Below are 18558 nucleotides of genomic sequence, written 5' to 3' on the forward strand. Positions count from 1 at the left end.
TCCCCCCAATAAACCTTTAATTCGACCTATGGATCTTTAATGCCACGCACGCAGGCTAATACTTTGAAACGGAAACCTGAGAGGTGGGCATTGCAGAACGAGCCCTCCGGTGGGTGGGTTCGGGGCAGACAGATGGAGCGGCATGAGCTGTGGACACCTGCGGGCACAGCCGTGTGCTGGTCACCTGGTCAGAACCAGAGGGAAATGAGTCCAAGGCCTTAAAAAGAAATAACGCCGGCGGCCGGGAGGAAGGGACGGGCGGGAGCATGGAATGGGCCCAGGCACAGGGCCCCCTGGTGGAAACCCCGCCTGTCGGAGGGAGAGGGGACAGAGGGGGCACGGGGTAACCGGCCTGGAGAGAGGACGCTTCGGACAACTTTAAAACCAAAGACGAGTGGAGAGGTAGGGGTTTCCCACGTCGTCCTCGGCGGTTGTTAAGAGACTGTTTTCACTGGGCAGTTCCCAACACCCAGCCTGACACCTTCTCTCCCTCAGTGACTCTCAGCGCTCGGAGGCCTTCTCACCTTCCGAGCTCCCTCGCGTGCGGGGCTGGGTGTGATATGAAAAGTGGCGGCGCAAGGGAGGCAGCGCCCAGCGGCATCGTACTTCTCACTTGGGCCTTTTCTAGTGACGATACTGAAAAACAACGTGGCGACAGTCGTTGGGAGATGTGGAAGCGCTAAATGCAGCGTGGGTCTGAGGTGGGCACTCTGCCCACTGAGCGTGGGACCCGCCACAGGACACAGGAGGCGGCAGCTGTGGGATCCGGCTCATCGGTTTGGATGTGGAAGTGGCCAGGAGTGAGATGGGAGGACCCGGGGTCCAGGTTTAACCACTTGCTGGGTGACTCCCCCTCTCCAGGCCTCAGTTTCCCCTCTAGGTGAAGTGAGCAGATAGACTCTGAAATATCGCTAGGACCCAGGGGTGCGGGGCTGTTTTAGGAATGCCATGATTCTTAAGCACCTCGCGGCCGCCTCCTCCACTAAAAATAATTAAAATACGTTATTGCTGCTCTGGCAGCATAGAAATGCAGTCCGGTCTGGATCTTGTTCGTTTTTATGCCAAAAGCTGCAGCATGAATCTCGCTTATATTCATGCTCTGAGGGCCCCAAGCCCTGTGCCCACTGCACCTCGTGGGGAAGTCTGCCCCGCGTGGGGGCGGGGTGAGCAGCCAGGAGGTGCACAGTATCACAGAGGTTAAGAGTGTGAGCTTAGCTTGAAAGGAACCTTGAATCAAACTTGCGCTCAGCCACTTGCTCGCTGTTTGGCCTCAGGCAAGTTATTTAACCTTCCTGGGCCCCGGTTTCCCCAGCGTAGAAGGAGGATCATAAATCATGGCGTGTCTGCGGGATCTTGGTGAGGGCGAGGCGAGACAGGGCCTCCATGTTCAGGCCTTACCCAGCTCAGCACCTGCTCTCGGATGGGCACCATGGTCCTCCGTGAGGGACTGCCCAGCCGCGTGCAGGGCAGCCGCCTGTCTGCCTCCCTCCCTCCCCCCCCAGCCAGGTGAGCAGGGCTCTGCCTCCTGCAGGCGTGGGGCCTCCCCCACCACAGCCCCATGGCCTTGGGCTCCTCTTGCAAAGAGCTCCAGGGACTGTCAGGCTGGAGAGCCGATTGGTGGCCATCCCCTGCCCTGGGCACCAGCTGATGAACCTTGTTCACGCCACCGTTTGGGGGGCGGGGCGGCGACAGCAGCAGTTGCACCCTCGCCTCCCATGGTGCCGAAGGCTGCAATAATTACCACATTTGGTTTCGTTTCCAAGCCTTTTTTTTTTTTTTTTTTTTTACTATGTGCAGATTATTCTAATTGAAACAACAGTACAAGATTTGAATACCTGGACCTGTTGTCTCACATTATTACTGGAGTGAAAATGTTCCATGAAATCTGTGTGTGCGCGCATGTGTGTGTGTGTGCGCGCGCGCGCATTTGTGCATGCATATTGGGTCTTGTGCTCGCCTCAAGTTTCCATAACCGCCCTTCTTTAAGATTCTGCGGGTATGGGAAGCGCACCCTGTTGAGGGTGGAGGGTTCTTTTTGCTTTTCCAAAAGGCAATCACACAGGTCAGTGGCACCCCTCGCTCACCCGCTGTGCTCGGGGCATTCATTTTAATGCCTAAATAGTAAGCGCACTTCCAGGAGCTGCACAGAGCACTGAGCGAGTGGAAGGCTCGGTTAGAGGACTGCTCAGCGAAGCCTTTCGCATAGAGAATCCTGAATATCTGGGCCATTATTTAGCGTCAGAATCAGTTATGGTTGTCTGACTGATGGACAATTTTTCCCCCCGACCTGCTCTCTTTGCAAGTGACCTATGCTGTCTAGACAGTTGCATATTATTTATACATTCATTTCTGAGTGTGTGTGTGTTTTTTCCACTGAAGTTGTGCAGATTTCATGCAGCCCAGTAACGACTGGAAACGTACTTCATGAAAAGCCATAGCATCGCACCCGACGGAGGCCTGCCTTCTTAGGGTTGTGTCACTATTAGAATAAAGTACAAAATGCATTTTATGTTGAAAGGACCGTCATATGTGCTTTGGAAAAAAAATGAAACTAACCTTTCCAACTTCTGCCCCAACACACACACACACACACACACACACACACACACACACACACACTCATACACACACACACACACACACACTCACTCACTCATACACACTCACACACACACACACACACACACCCCATCCCCCCTCCACCCCCCCTCTCCTATCTTCAGAGTACCAGCAGCGGGCCATGGAGAGAATTAAAGACAGCTAATTTCAAAGGTTCTTAATCAATTCAAGTTGATCCCATGTGTTGATTAGGGAGTCGAAATGCATTATTTGCATTCTGTTTCAAATTCAGAATATTCTCGCGGAGGTTGGATGAGGGAGAAACCTTTTTTCGAGCGATCCCCTTGGGCAAGAAGGGAGTTAATTTGAAAACTCTGGCGCATCTAACGGGTTGTGAAAGTCCCACATGAAACATTTATAACAGCTCCTTGCAGGGTGGTGGAAGTGTGTGTGTGTGTGCGCGCGCACAGGCATGCGCGCACGTGTGGCCATCAGGGGTCATGAACCCGTGGCTGAAGGTGTGTGGAGCGACCTGGGTAGTGAGCAGAATGCCTCATTTCCACCCGGACACTTGGTGAGTGGAGACCTTCCAGCCAGAGGCGTGGGAACAGGGCAGCGCAGAGCGACTGAAGGGCGGGGCGCCCTTCCTCCGGCGCATCTGAAGCGGGGCTGGTCCTGGGTGGCCTCAGGCTGACCAGCCCCGCTTCAGATGCGCCAGAGGAAGGGCGCCCCTCCCTTCAGTCGTTCTGCGCTGCCTGGTGCCCGGTTTGGGACACTGCCTTGTCCTGGCTTCATTGTGGGAGACGGACGTGTGAAACGGGCCCCTTCCAGCTGGTGACCTGTAAGCTCTGTGAAACAGGCCCAGGCCCGAGCCATGGGAGGTAGACCAGATGGCCAGTTCCTCGGGCCGATGTGCTCCATGCAGCCAGGACAGTGGTCGGCAAACTGCGGCTCGCGAGCCACATGCGGCTCTTTGGCCCCTTGAGTGTGGCTCTTCCACAAAATACCACGGCCTGGGCGAGTCTATTTTGAAGAAGTGGCGTTAGGAGAAGGTTAAGTTTAAAAAATGTGGCTCTCAAAAGAAATTTCAGTTGTGCTGTTGGTATTTGGCGCTGCTAATTGATGAGTTTGCCGACCACTGGCCTAGGACAATCCCAGCCTGCTTAGCAGTGCGCTGATGTGTGCGCCTACATATCAGGAAGATACTGCCTCTTTGGGGCAAGATAAGACACTGAACTATTTGCTTTTCACTTTTGTCAACGGGAGATGGTGAAGGCGGGGGAGCCTTTCACAGAATTATACGAAGGGAAACACTCCCACTGGCTGAAACTGCTTCCTTATTTCGGAACCTCACCCCCAACCCCAAATCCAAACCTGCTTACACCGCTCCCCATGTCCCATAGGGAGTCACCACTGACATCTTCACGTTGACCCTGGTCACCAAACGGTCAACGTGTTTTGTTCATCAGCCACCACCATCACTTCATCATCAAAGTCGCTTCCCATGGGGCTAAAGCGATGTGGGATGCAAACAGGAGTCACAGTGAGGGAAGTGCAGTGCGCCCACACTTTCCGGAGGGGGGACGTTTTACGTGTCTAAAGAGCAATTCTGAGACACACCATCTCCGTGGATAACAATGCCGAGCGGCCCCTTTCAAAGGCTGTTTCTTTCTGAGCGCCGGTTTTATTTTCCGTCCCACTCCCCCGGTTTAAGATTAATCCCCGCATTCTGCACGTTGCTCCGAGTTCACTGCACGTGTTTACTGAGGTGTACAGCTCTCAAATAACTTGGGTGCCTTTTCCACCCGCGGTTAGGAAGTATATTTAAAAGAAATTGCCTTTTATAGATTTAAATTACAAAAGTCCCGATATCATGCAAAAGGCAGTTTAACTCATGCAAGCATACAAATAGGGAAATCTTAGGGAAAAAGATACCCAGGCTAATATGAATGTAAATAGGATTAGCCGTCTGCATTAGTGGCGGCTGTGACATTTCAAGTACTTTCCGTCAGGTGATTCTTTAAAATACACCTAGATTTCATGCGTGCATTTGTAGGTATTTGCAAATATATTTTACTTTGTCTTGGGCTTGAATTTCAAACAAGAATCGACAACGGCGCCGACATCTGCTTGTTGGCAGCCAATGTAGAAGTGGAATTCAACCTTCTTGATGGTTAAATATTTATTGATATTAAATTTTATATCTTTAGGGAAATAGGGCAAAGTTTGACCAAGAAAATACAGACTCATATTGCAAAGAAATGAGAAAACAGGGTTTCTAGTGTTTTTATTTTTCTCATAAGAAAAGCCTTGTGCCTTGGCTGGTATTGCTCAGTGGGTGGAGCATTGACCCATGCACCGGAAGGTGGTGGGTTTGATTCCCGGGTCAGGGTTGCAGGATTGACCCCCAGTCAGGGTGCGTGTGGGAGTGACGAATCGATGTGTCTCTCTCACATTGGTGTTTTTTTTCTCTCCTGCCCTCCCTCTCTTAAAAAAAAAAAAAAAAGAGAAGAAAAGAAAAAGAGTACTTCTTAATCTTTCTTTAAAAAAGAAAGAAAAGCTTTGTTTGTTCCCAAACACTGGTTCAGATGTAAGTGAGCGGTTTAGAGCAGGGATTGGCAAACAATGGTCCATGGGCCGGATCCAGCCCACACTGCCTGCTTTTGTTCATCCTCCAAGATAAGAATGGTTTTTACAGTTTTATTTTATTTATTTTTAATTCTTTATTGTTGAAAGTATTACACATGTCCCCCATTGTTGGTTTTTACATTTTTAAATGGTTGTAAAAAAAATCAAAAGAAAAATAACACTTTATGACACATGCAAATTATACAAAATTCTAATTTTAGTGTCCATAAATAAAGTTTTATTGGAAGACAGCCACACTCATTTGTTTAACTGCTGGCTGCTTTCTCACTTCAAGAGCAGATTTGAGCCGTTGTGGCCTTTTAGCCTCTGAAGTCTAAAATATTTACCATCTGCCTCTCACAGAGAAGTGTGCCCGCCCCAGGTGTGGAGCAAAAGTTTCTTCTGATTGTTGAGAATCAAAGTCAGGTTGGAAATCTGTTCTAACGAGAATCTCATGTATCTGTTTGAACTGATTATTTTCTTAGCTAGGAGCATCAGAAAGGGGTTGTAGGAAATCAGGCATCTTGTTTTGTTGGTTTCTTAAATTTAAATTCAGTTATAACCTAACAGAGCAGCTAGGGAACCACAGGTCTGACCCTTTGGGCGGAGGTGTGGTCCCCCTTCCTGGTATCACATCTCCATCAGCCACGTAGGGTTTTTGCTTAATTTCTCTGCACCAGTTTCCTTGGTGACAAAATAGGGGCTCTCCTCATAGGGTCGTTGCCAGAATTAAACGAGATGACCATTCATGTGACTCAACGGGGCACATTATTTCACAGCCCTTGAGTTAGATGAGCTTTTTCACTTCTGTCCTTGTGAGGGATCTGGACTACAAGGTCACCTTCTTCCTGAGCAAGCCCGGTGCACGAACATCTGGAGTCCCAGCCCAGGTCAGAGGGTGCGTCTCACCACTCACTCACTGGTGGAGCCCAGTAGTAACTGATGGGGAGCCAAACCTTCGTTCCTGTCCACACGGAGTTTATAGTCCGGAGAAACAAAGTAGCAGGTCATCACAAACTATTACAATCTAGTTGCCTTTCACAGAAGACTGTGCCTGGGATATGGCATAGGAAGATTTATTTAGCAAAACTTTAAATTTTTTAAATTGATTATAGAGTGGAAGGGAGAGGGGAAAGGGATAGAAACATCAATGAGAGAGAATCATTGATTGGCTGCCTCCTGCACACCCCCTATTGGAGATCCAGCCCGCAACCCGGGCATGTGCCCTGACCAGGAATCGAACCATGACCTCCTGGTTCATAGGTTGACACTCAACCACTGAGCCACGCCAACCAGGCTATTTAGCAACACTTTAGTGAGAAAGAGCTGATGGGAAAGGACAGGTTTAATAATATAGGAATCAGAACACCCTCTCCTGGGGTTAAATGGTGTGTGAAGTGCTCTCCACAAGTAGCATGCATGATCTCACTCTGGCCACCAGCACTTGGGGGGATTCTGTTCTCAGTGGAGAGCTTATAAGAGCCAGAGAGACCCATCAGGTCCAGAGGTACCTCAGCCCACACAGGCTGCGTGCCCAAAGCCAAGTTCATTTGGAGGAAGCGGGAAAGAGCCCGACTTTTGAGTATGTATCAATCAAATGATCAGACAGCCCTGTTGGTTGACCGAGTGTCTAGCTCATCACTTGGCTAATGCTGCACTGTGGTTTTTACTATTCATCACAGATGAATAAATAATGTGTACTTTTGTAAGCATCATTAATAACTTCCACATTTGATAAGCATTGGGTGGGTGCACTGGGTGAGAGCGCACACTGTACAAAACATGGATCCTCGTGCTGAGGAGGTGGTGGCCATGACCTCGCATCTCCCTTCAAGAAAGCTTGCCATCCAGTTGCCAGGAAGCCAGTTCCCTGACAGCCTCCAGCTGCTGGCCCTCAGATCCCACCGCCGCTTTCAGCCCCACCAGCTCTTCCCCGGGCCCCACGTCTGTGTCACTCTGCCCGACGCAGAGCTCCATGCATGGGCGCCCTGAGTTCTGAAGCTCCCTGTGGAGTTGGTTAAGACTTTCTCAGATGAACGCCATGTTCTGCGGCTCTTCCTTCCTAGTCCTGCTTTCTCCCCACATTTCCTCTTATTACGGTCAGATCTGCAGTGTGGCCTCCAGGCTCTCCCTAACCACCCCCACCCCTGAGATGGAAGTTTGCTCAGATGGAAAGACAAACACAATAAAAAAAAAGAGAGCAGTGGTTGAGTTTACAGACGCAGGTCACAAGCGTTTCGGTTCCAGTGAATGGAGTTGTCCCGTTAGCCAACCCGGGAGAAGCCAGAAAGCCCAACCTTAAGGTGGAGTGTGAGCCTTTGCTTCACCAACCCATGGTCATGTTGAAAACGATAGAACTGTTTTTGGGGAAACATTGTGAATATTAGAGGTGTCAGATGCATGTTTGTATCTTTTATCAGTTCTGGAAGAAACCTAGTATCCCCTATAGAAATGAAATCTAGATCGGTCAAGTTTCTGGGTGTGGAAATTCGTGCAGGAACTACCTAGACTGCCCCTGCCCTTGAATATTTTTTCCTGGAGGCTTTGAAATATATTACATTTGATTGACAAGACCTTCGCATGTGTACAGACTTCCTGTTTAGAGATCTTGTTTCCTTGCTATGACCAACCTCTGTGTAGCATACTTCTTTATTAGAGATTTGTGGAGTTTCTGGGTCTCCCCTCAAACCCCCATAATTCTAAATTTCAGGCTGACCTCATTGTGCATTGCATTTTCTTAGTTTTAGTTAAACAGAACATTTAAAAGACACCATTGTGACCAGTATCAGATGCCGTTTTTTTTTTTTTTTTTTTGCAAAAGCAAAAACAAATACGAGCATCCTATAAATAACAATATTTTCTGATGTTAATGTCGCATTAATCCAAGAAATGAATATGTATTGATGGTATTCTTTTGGGTTTTGAAAATCCTTACAACCACATAATTAAATGAGTGCCTTTAGAAATACTGATAAAAGCCCATTGCCATTCAAATATCCACACAAGACAATGGCCGTAAGCTGTGGGCTTGGGAGATTAGTTTGGCCACGAGCCAGTGTTTATCACAATATTTCCATCTCCGCTGATAAAATTTAATCATTCTTATTTAAATAGAAATCAGAATTAATGCAGGTTTTAAGGAGAAGGAATACTAAACGAACCGCACTATCTTTATTTCCGAGCTCCTGGCATACATTGTCTATTCAGAATGGAAATGCCAGCGGTTGTTGTGTTGTGTTCCTACCTTGGACTTTCATTCCCGAGTCCTCAAAAAATAGTGAGCTATTGCTTCTCGCATATTTATTTCCCCCACTTGGCTTTAAGTAAATGGTTTCCTCCCTCCTCTCTGCTGGGGTCAGCAGGGCTTTGAGAGTGACGGGCCGTGACTTGACCTGGAGTCTACATGGCATGTGCTCTGAGCTCTTTCTCCCCAAGCAGCGATGGGTTGGGACCCATCCATTCACGTCCTCATGCCTCGGTCCCTGGAAGTGGGGACACGGCTGGTGTGGCCTGGGTGTGGCCAGCTTTGGATCAGAACCACGTGCTGCTCGTGGTCAAATCCAGAGTCAAGTCTCTCACTGGAGCCATCGGATTCTACAGCTTCCTACAAGCAGTACCAGCCGGAGGAAACCTTGAGTTCAACCTTGGCCATTGAGTTCAACCCCCTCATTTTGTGGGTGAGGAAGTTGAGGCTCAGAGAGAGGCAGTGCCTCGCTCTGTGTCACTCCTCAGTTAGAGGTAAGGCCACAGTGCAGATCAGGTCTCCAGACCCCGGCCTGGCATTCTCTCTTTGACTCTGTAGGATCCTTTAACCCACGCCTCGTGCTGGAGTGGACACAACTCAGGACCATTTTGTTTGTCTCTGTCTATATATTTTTGGTTGATGTCTCAAATGGTTTATACCAAACCAAACCTGTTCCAATTTAAATACTTCTCCCCCCACAAAATTAACAAACCAGCGGAAGAAACCATATTCCAACTGCCCCCCCTCACTGAACTTCCTCCTTTAAATAACATTTTAAAAATGTTAATGCCTTACATTTATATATAAAAAGGGGGAAAAATCAAATGTGTCCATAATTTCACTGTCTAGATAATATAACTAACATTTAAAAAATTCTAATAAATAAAATTTGTTGATTATTTGCTATAACAATATGGTCAAAAGGTCTAGGCACTTTACTGAACTATCTCATTTAATCCATTACAAGATCCCAATGAGGAGGGTACAGTTTTTATCCCCATCTTGCAGACGAGGAAGCTGAAGGGCCAGAGGAGTCAAGCAACTTTCCCCAGGTCACCCAGCTAACCAGGGGCAGAGCTAGGATGCTAACCAGCAGTCTGGCTTTCGGGCCAGGCTCGGAACCATATTCTCAGAATAAACAAGTAGCCATTCAGAATAACCATGGACTCAGAACTGAGGATTCTTAATTTAGCCAACAGCGAGGTCTTACCTGAATTTTAACTTTCATCTCGTCTTCAGACTCTGGTATGCATCTGATTGTTCCCAGGGCCATCTCATCTCTCCCAAGTAGGAATTAGCCCCCTGTTCAAGTCAGTTGTTGTAAACACTCAGATTTGCTAGAAAAGGCATTTGGGAATCAGTTTCACTCTATTGCTTTTGACTTCGTTATGAATTTCAGTTCGGGTTAAGGGTGTATCAGACTTCAAAACATCTGGTCAGGTCATTTAAGAACCTTCCTGAGACTTCACAAGCCCGTAAGACTTCCTTTCACATCCATACATTTCCTCTGTCACCACGCTTTTACAAACGGTTGGAGAAACAATGAAACAATGCCTTATTCATTGGAGAAAATGTACAGAAGACTTCCTTCATCTGGTATCAGTGGGAATACGATGTTTCACATGAGTAAAATTTTGAGACAACTAAACCTTCAAGGTTTAAGAGCTGAATTTCCCCCCTAATAGTTCTTGGTAGTTACATATCCCTTTCTTTCTTTGGTTCTGTTTGATTTACCCATTTTTGGATAACCCCGAGCTATGATTATAATCACTAATAGCATCCTATCCTATACTATGTGCACTAGTGAGAGTCTCTAGGACCTGGGGCTGCTAAATGAATGCCACTTTTAATAATAACATCCCCAAAATTACTGAACATCCTTAGATCTTAAGATGTTAGCAGGGTGAAAAGGCTCGATGATAACGCGAGAGTTTGATGCCGTGTCTGCTGTTGGAAATAGGAGAATGAGTCCAGGTTGGTGAACTGTCATGGCGGTCTGGCCCTTGTCCTCTGTAAGAGGCATGACTCTTCCCAGTTGGTATTCCCTATAGTGACCAGAGGTGTCAGTTGGCCTAGACCAGTGGTCGGCAAACTGCGGCTTGCGAGTCACATGCGGCTCTTTGGCCCCTTGAGTGTGGCTCTTCCACAAAATACCACGGCCTGGGCAAGTCTGTTTTGAAGAAATGGTGTTAGAAGAAGTTTAATTTTAAAAAATTTGTCTCTCAAAAGAAATTTCAATTGTTGTACTGTTGATATTTGGCTCTGTTGACTAATGAGTTTGCCGACCACTGGGATAGGGGCTTAATCACAATGAACAACAACAGCCTGTAATTATTGGAATCGAGAGTCTAGGTCAGTGGTCGGCAAACTCATTAGTCAACAGACCACTGGCCTAGACCATTGTCACCATCTCTGCCGTAACCACTGGCCCCACCTTGACCAGGTGATGCTGACCTGGATCCTCTGGGGCTCCGTGGGAGCCAGGACACAAGACAGAGGACTCTTAATGGAGGTCAAGTCCCAGGGTGCACAGAGCTGACCCCTGAAGAGGCGAAAGGCCAAGGGTCCGGGCTTCCCGTGCCATGCCTGTTAGATGCGGCTACACGGCGTTTTCTCGCATCTCTTCACCTATCCGGGTCTGCTTTGGTGACTGCCATGAGGGCAGCTTTTCCTCGTTTCTTATGATTATTGCCGCGGGCCCTTCGGGGCTTCGCTGGCCTTTGGATCTCTCGTGGCTGCCAGAGTAACAGTGATCACTCCTCATGGCCACTGCCGTTGTCTTACCTTAGACTCAGGGCCTTTGAGAAACACCTCTCTCTCTCTCTCTCTCTCTCTCTCTCTCTCTCTCTCTCTCTCTCTCCCCCCCCTCCCTCCCTCCCTCCCTCCCTCCCTCCCTCCCTCTCTCTCTCCCTCCCTCCCTCTCCCTTTCCCTCTCTCCCCTTTCCAGCTTTTTTAAAAATTATTTTTTTAATCCTCATCCGAGGATATGCTTTTACTGATTTTAGAGAACAAGGAAGGAGGAAGATGGGAAGGCGGGGAACTGATGGGAAGGCCACGCCCAGTGACAGGCCTATAGCAAGCGCCCTGCCCCCTCAGTCTCTCCCTGACGCAGCCGTCACCTTCCTCGCGCCTTGCCTGCACCGCTGCCCAAGCCCCCAGCTGACCAACCACCTGGAGCTACTCTGGCCCCTCCGGGCCTTTGGCCTCGCGGCAGCCAGAGTGACCTGACCGTGCTCCTCTGGCTGCTCCACACCTGCAGAGGGCTTCTCCCTGCTCTTTGATTGAAGCCCCCAGCCCTTAAGGGGACCCGAGGAGCCCCGTCCTCACCAGCCCCATCTCCACGCCCCCTTGTCTGCTCCAGTTCTTGTCCTTCAGTTTCTCCACCACACCATGCTTCCTCCCATCGGAACACGAAGGGCAATGCCCGGTAGAAACAGGCATGTGAGATGTTCGAGGCTGCGTGTGGCGCGTGGAAAGGAGCCTCAGTGGGTAAGTTATCATCCCGACGGCAGTGATGCTTGGGGCTGCTCACCTCGCCCTGGCTCTGAGCTGGGCACCGTGCCAGGAAACGTACTCACCTTCACGACAATCCAGTGAAGAACGATCACCCTCCCATGTTACCGCGAGGAACAGAGGTTAAGTCATTCACCCGAGGACACACGCCATTGAGTAAGGAGCAGGGCTGGCATTCCAACCCCAGCCGCTAGGCTCCCCCGATGGCATGACCTCAGGTCCTAGGCTCACGGCCCCTTCTGACGCCTGCAGGTCAGTGACTGAAGGGACGCACGCACGCAGGCACGCATTCATGCATTCTGTAGACCTCCGAGCATCTGTGATGAGCGCGGCCCTCTGTGTTGGGATCCAAAGGCAGCAACAGCCGTTCCTTCCCCGTCGGAACATGTGCGTGTTAGGAAGTCTTTCCTTGATGGTCCAGTGATCCTCGTTACAGATGTGGCCACCTGAAGGCCGGAGAACGTGCCTGCCTGTGCCAAGGTGCCGAGATTAGAAACAGAGCGAGTGAGAACCTAACCCTGGCTGTTCTGACCACAGCCCGGGGTTATTTTTACCCTGACGTGCTTGTTTAAAATACCAGAGGAGATCGGACACACAGACATGCGAAAGGAATAAAACAAGACAGCACGGCCTTGTGCTTTTTTATAGAACATGTTAAATACCGTGGGTCGAGCTAGATTACGATTATGTAACGGACGAAATGCCATCATCCTCACGGAAGTGCCTGCCTCCTTCGTAAGCTTCCCCGCAGAGGGGTTGGGTATGTTGTTTAAAAGAAGAGTAAATAGAAAACATCTTGTGAAGGGCACGCCCAAACCGGCCACGATTTCCATCCCAAAGAAAGTAAGGTCTGAGCCTCATAATATTTTTTTAAATATATTTTTATTGGTTTCAGAGAGGAAGGGAGAGGGAGAGAGAGAGAGAGAGAGAGAGAAACATCAACAATGAGAGAGAATCATGGATCAACTGCCTCCTGCACACCTCACACTGGGGATCGAGCCCGCAACCTGGGCTTATGCCCTGACCGGGAATTGAACCGTGGCCTCCTGGTTCACAGGTTCAACCACTGAGCCACGCCGGCCAGGCCTGGATTTCATCATAGTGATCTGGAAAGCCCTGTTTGCCAGCTTATGAAAATAATTTTGGGCCCGTATTTCTCCCCCTTACGGATTGACTTGCCCATGACAGAGGTCCCGGTTTGTCATGAACTCTCATGAAAATGCTCGCTTAGTGACATCAATGGGGTTATCCCTTGGAGAAGGCAGGCATGCGGGGGCCATCATGACGCGGTCTTTCGGTGTCCTTATACCATTGATCCGCCCTCACATGCCAGAAACCATTAGCAAGCAGATTGCTATTTTCTGATAGTTGTGAAAGGAGGCTACGTTCTAGTAAATAATCATTGGCTGTTTTCCCAGGGGGAGAAGCCCATGGCGCAGCCCGAAACGCCACGTTGGTTTATGTTCGAGTGGGTGTATTTAGGAAGGAATGGAAGTTGCATTCCAAGCAGCTAATTATAGGATAAGTGTGTCTACTTAACCAGGCAGGCAGCATGTCAGCGCGGCACGGCGCAATCACATTAGATACGTTTTCTGTTCTCCTGATAATTAACAGGATCAAAATATTACTGTCAGATTGGAGGGGAAAATTAACACATTATCTTAATTGTCTTTTCCACTCAGGTACCAGGCATTACCATTTCAAAAAGGCCTTGCCTAAGACATTGGAATTTTAAGCCTCGAATCCTGAAGAGGCCCTTAATCCCTGCTCAAACTCTGATCTGCCTGGTGATAGCTTTGGGTCCTGGTTTGTGATTCCTGGTTCCAGTGGTGCCCGAGAACCAGCTCGCACGGCCGCACAGAGCCACCTGCTAAGTTTTTCAGGAAAATGTTAAAACTGGCTCAGACAAAGCTGTTATTACAAAGTAAACTTGATCAGTTTACACGTAAAGAAATGCTATCAAGACAAAGCATACAAATCCTGAAAACTCCCCGTTTTCTAATGCTCGCACTGTGTTTCCTGTGATGGGAGGAGTGGGGCTATCCCGGCCGGATCCGGATCTCCCTGGCGGAAGTCCTAGCGATGGTGACGGTGCTTATCTTTTCCCCGTTCTGCACTGGGTGACGTTATGTGGGTAGCTTGGCGTCGGCCTCGGTGGTCTCTGCACTACAGGAATTGGCAAATGCTACCAATCAGGGCTTTGTTGACTGTCCAGACCAAGGTTGGCACACTAGCCCGAGGGCTGGACGCCTCTGTTGGTGAGGAAAGGGTACGGGCACATAGCCACGCCCCTTTGTTACCTATTATCTAGTGCTCTGTGCTTCAGGACCAGAGTTGAGTAGTCCCTACAGAGGCCGTATGTGCTGCAATCCTAAAGTATTCATTATCTGGCTCTTTACAGAGAAGTTGCTGACTTCTGGTCTATATTTAAAAACCGATAAAGAAAACACTAATAATTGCAGCTGCATTGTGTATACATGTATCAAGTTCACAGCCGTCAAGTTTGGGATGGGCTTGTGTTCCTAAGGAGGCCAGGGAGAGCCGTCTTCAGGCAGGGCTGTATCCAGGATGTGCCTGGAAAGCCCAGCTTTGCGTTCCTCTCTGTTTACTTTATGTTCAGGCAGGGTTTACCAGTATATGACTAACATCCTAGCTATCTATCGTTCAGTAACCCCAGCGAAAGAGCATCACTTTCACAGTAGCTACAGCGGCAAAAGCCCTGTGTGTTGTATTAACCTGTCATGGGTCATGTGTCCATGTATGAACCAGTCACAGAGGTGGAGTTCCCTGATTGGCTAGGCCTAAGTCCTGGGCCCATTCTTTGAATATTCAGCCCCACTTGAAACTCCTAAGTGAAAGGGAGGAAATGTGGTTCTCCAAAAGAAAACCAGGTGACTCATTGGGGAACAAAGATGCCCTAATCTTTGGATGCTGGGCAGGCAGAGGCAGCCGATGTCCACTGTAAACATCATCTAGTCCCTTGCTGCTCAAAGAGTGGCCCGGGGGCCAGCATCACCCGGGACATGCAGAGTCCCAGGTCCCTACCCAGAGCTCCTGACCCCGAACCTGCATTTGGAATCCCCAGGTGATCTGTATGCATGTGATGGTATGCGAAGTGCTGCTGGAAGCCAAACTTTTCATTCTGCAGGAAACCAAGGCTCCGAGGTTCAGTGACTTTGCCAATGTCCCCAGGTTCCATGCTAACACAGCTCCAACCAGAACTTAGTTCTGGGTACCAGCCCACTGTGCTCTCGTACCCCAGCACACCTGCTATCACGTGATCCCCTACGCATCACTGCTACGGGTGCTCTCACTGGCTTCTGAAGCTGCAGCTGTCTTGACTTCTGTACCCGGGCAGGAAAGAGATTTTAAGGTAAGACCAGGAAAAAAAGTAATTCTCAGTGTTTCCAAAAAAGAGTCTGGCCCGGCCAGCATGGCTCAGTGGTTAAGCATTGACCTATGAACCAGGAGGTCAAGGTTCGATTCCTGGTCAGGGCACATGCCCGGGTTGTGGGCTCGATCCCTAATGTGATGCTTGCAGGAGGCAGCCAATCCATGATTCTCTCTCATCATTCATGTTTCTCTCCCTCTCCCTTCCGCTCTGAAATCAATAAAAATAATTTTAAAAATATATTTTTAAAAAGAGTGTGTCTTCAGTCCTCCATTGGCAAGAAATACAAAGTTAAACTCCCAAACTGATACTGATACCCAGGTTGCTGGTGTCACATTAGCCCTCAAGAGCCAGCTGGGCTTGTATTTGTGTTGAGCTCACACCACCTTCTGTGTATTTCCGTCATCACCAGGACAATAACAACAACAGTAATCATCAATATGTTTCAAAAGCCGACGGCGCTCTTTCCCTTCCCGGAGCCGGGGTGGGAAGGCACAAGGGGGAGGCCGCTCCCCTGTTTCCTTCCATGTCGACTTCGCGAGCGACACACATGGTTCACAGATTCTCCACATGTTTTTCTCCTCGGCTGACGTCTCCCCACTCAATCAGGGCGAGGCCTGTGATCAGAGAGGGCGTTGAGTGACTGCTCAGAGGGCATGAGCCTTCGTGAAAACACAGGGATGACAGTTTATATAAATATCCTGACACTTCTTTCTTATTCTCCCCCTCCCTTTAGTTCCCGTTTTTATTTTATTTTTTTTCTTGGAGCTTAAAATTAATATTTTCTTTGCGGACATGTAATATCCCGGCATGCCTCAGAGCTCACGCAGGCAGCTAGTTAGCATTGCCTACTTAATTGGATCTTTTCCTCCCTCACCCATGTGGAATTCTCCTGCCATGGGTTTCCAATCCATCTGATGTCAAGTAATAAGAATAAAGACCATCTCCCCAAATCACAGAGTGTCATGTGTTGTTTTGCTGGGATAACCACAAAGATTCAGACCTAGGCTGATGTTATTTTGTGGGGAGGGCAGAGTGGGGAGGCAGGTCTACAAACTTCTAATGATTTGGGTAATTTGGGCAAACAGACCTTCTCTCATTTGTCCAAATTAGTTGGCTAATCGTAACTGTTTGCTTCTGACCTGGAGGGATTTTGACTGCTTCCAAAGTACAGGGAAATAAATGAGGTCGTTTCCTTTGGAACAACATTAAAGTTGGAAAGATTTTAATCCGTGCCATTTTCCCACTGATAACATTTTACTTTCTGGACATCCTGGAGTGGAAAGAAGATTATACAATATTGACGGAGGTGAAATGATTTGTTTTAGTTCATGGTCTCAGAAATCGGCCTCAATTACGCAGTCCATGTTTCCAGAAATGACTTCAGCCACCAAAGGAGCCTGGAGAACTATTCCCTTCTAGTCATCCAGATAATCCCAGCCGGCAGCAGGCTGACCCCGAGCTCTGTCAGCATCCACCTAGGAGCTGGCGGAATTCAGAATTCTTCCCGGTGGCCCTGGGCGTGGAATTGGCTGTGACACCCCTTCTCTTCCCAGCACCAGACCTTTGCCCAGGGTGGAGCTGTTTTCCCGGTCTTCATTCTGGTACCTGCTGCCCCACGTGGTTACGCCCAGTCTGGTCTCTCAGGGGAACCAATGACTATAAGACGGACCTTGGATGCCTTCTGAACATGTTTCCCAGGCTTACTCAGTCCTTCTCGGAGCCCACCTAGTCTGCCTCTTTGTATTCCCCGGTTCCGTGTCTCAAGAGCAGCTCTTCCTAGCCAAGTTTTTAAGTGCTTCCCACCCCTGTCCTTCCCCAGCCCCAGGAGAGTTTCTCTTCATTCACTTTTGCTTACAGGCTATAGAAACAAGTCAAGTCAAGAACTCCGCCTTCATATCCTGATTCTGTCTTGCTGTTTGACCTTAGGAGAGCACATTCATTTTCCTAGGCCTCAGTTTTCCCCATCTGTACAATGGGAGGTATTGGCCAAGGTCTTGGTTAAATCCAAACCCCACAGCTTAACTCACTCTAACAGAAGATGAACCTACACCTGAATTCAGAATGTGCGTTTTCCTACCTCTGAAAGGGTCCCAATTATGACGCCTCTGTAAGATCTAGCAATCTTGTGACCGGTCTTAAGTAACAGCAGTGTCGTCATCGCCCATAGCATGTGGGAGCTGCTGGGTCTCCCTCAACAATGAGCGTTTCTGTCTCTGCTCCTGTGAATGTTTAAACACTTCGAAAGAGAGATTTTCAATTCCAGCTTTCCCCTTTGTGGGCCAGGCTTTTGAACTGCAAATATGTGAGCAGAGACTCTTTATGCATTCACCTTCTCTTGTTCATGTTTGTTTGATTGGCGAGATGGAAGGTAAGGGACTATTTACAGACATCTTTGAGAATAATATGGGTACACGAGGGGGCCAGGAATAATAGGTTAACATCACAGAGGCTGTAGGTTGGGTATTCGCTTCCCAGCCGTTTGCATGATTCAATTACGAAGTGGTATCCCATCGGAGGGGCTGGCATCATCCGCTCTGGAGACGTCAATTTCCGAGGATTTTTGAAAAATCTCTCGTAGTGATTTTGGCCAAAACAGGAGGGTAGGGCTGCTGGATTTGGGATCTTTTTTTACATTAATTTTTTTTTCTCTTTTTCCCCCACCTCTGCTTGCCAGTTCCTCTGAATAATTAATTATTGCGCCGAAGTGTAACAAAGGGTCCATTCAGAATTTCAGGATCGCAGAGGCACTGTGTGTTGTGGAGAGTGCCCGGGGAGCCCCGGCCCGTCTGTGGCTCCCTGTGAAGTGAAAATGTTTAACTTACTGCGCGTGACTCCTAAGTGTGTGTAACTTGCTTATCGGGGCTCGGGCTTGCTTGAGGCCTGGACTCCTCCCTTCTCTTCTTCCCCTGTGTTTGGTTAACTGTTCGGAAGTGAATTGAGACGTGGGTAGGAGAAAGCACACGTCAAACATCTGTGGTTTAGAGTTATTGCCGGGCAAACAGCCTGCCGTCACTGCCCAGAACCAGAAATGTGACCGTGTCCGTCAGCCCAGAAGACCTTCGCTGGCCCCTCCCAGCACAGCATCCCTCCTGCCCACCACCCTGACTTCGGGGAACTCGATTGCATTTCTTTATCGTTTCATTCGCTCACTGGGCATCTAGACAGTATCGTTTAGTCTTGCCCGTTTTAAAGGCATTTTATTTTATTATTTTTAAAAATT

Source organism: Cnephaeus nilssonii, assembly GCF_951640355.1.
Source record: "Cnephaeus nilssonii genome assembly, chromosome: 20".
Classification (NCBI taxonomy): Eukaryota; Metazoa; Chordata; class Mammalia; order Chiroptera; family Vespertilionidae; genus Cnephaeus; species Cnephaeus nilssonii.